Below are 279 nucleotides of genomic sequence, written 5' to 3' on the forward strand. Positions count from 1 at the left end.
GGGGCCGAGTGAGGCCGGGCCCGGCCGGGCCTGAGGGAGGTGGAAGGAGAAGCGGGCCGGGGGAGGAGGAGGAGGGAGGGAAGGAAGGTCGGTCCTCTCCCGGCCTCTCCCCGGGGATGAAGGGCTGTAGAGCCCCTTGGCCGTCGGTGCGGCCGAAGGACGGGCTGGGGGAGCGAGGGCCTGTGTGGGGCCGCCTGGGCTGCGGCTGAAGGAGGGGAGGCTCCGGGGTTGGGGGGGAGGCTGAGGTAGGGCCGGGGGCCTGCGGCTTCCCCCCGCCTT

This window comes from Calidris pugnax, unplaced genomic scaffold (genome assembly GCF_001431845.1).
Source record: "Calidris pugnax isolate Ruff unplaced genomic scaffold, ASM143184v1 scaffold45, whole genome shotgun sequence".
Lineage (NCBI taxonomy): Eukaryota > Metazoa > Chordata > Aves > Charadriiformes > Scolopacidae > Calidris > Calidris pugnax.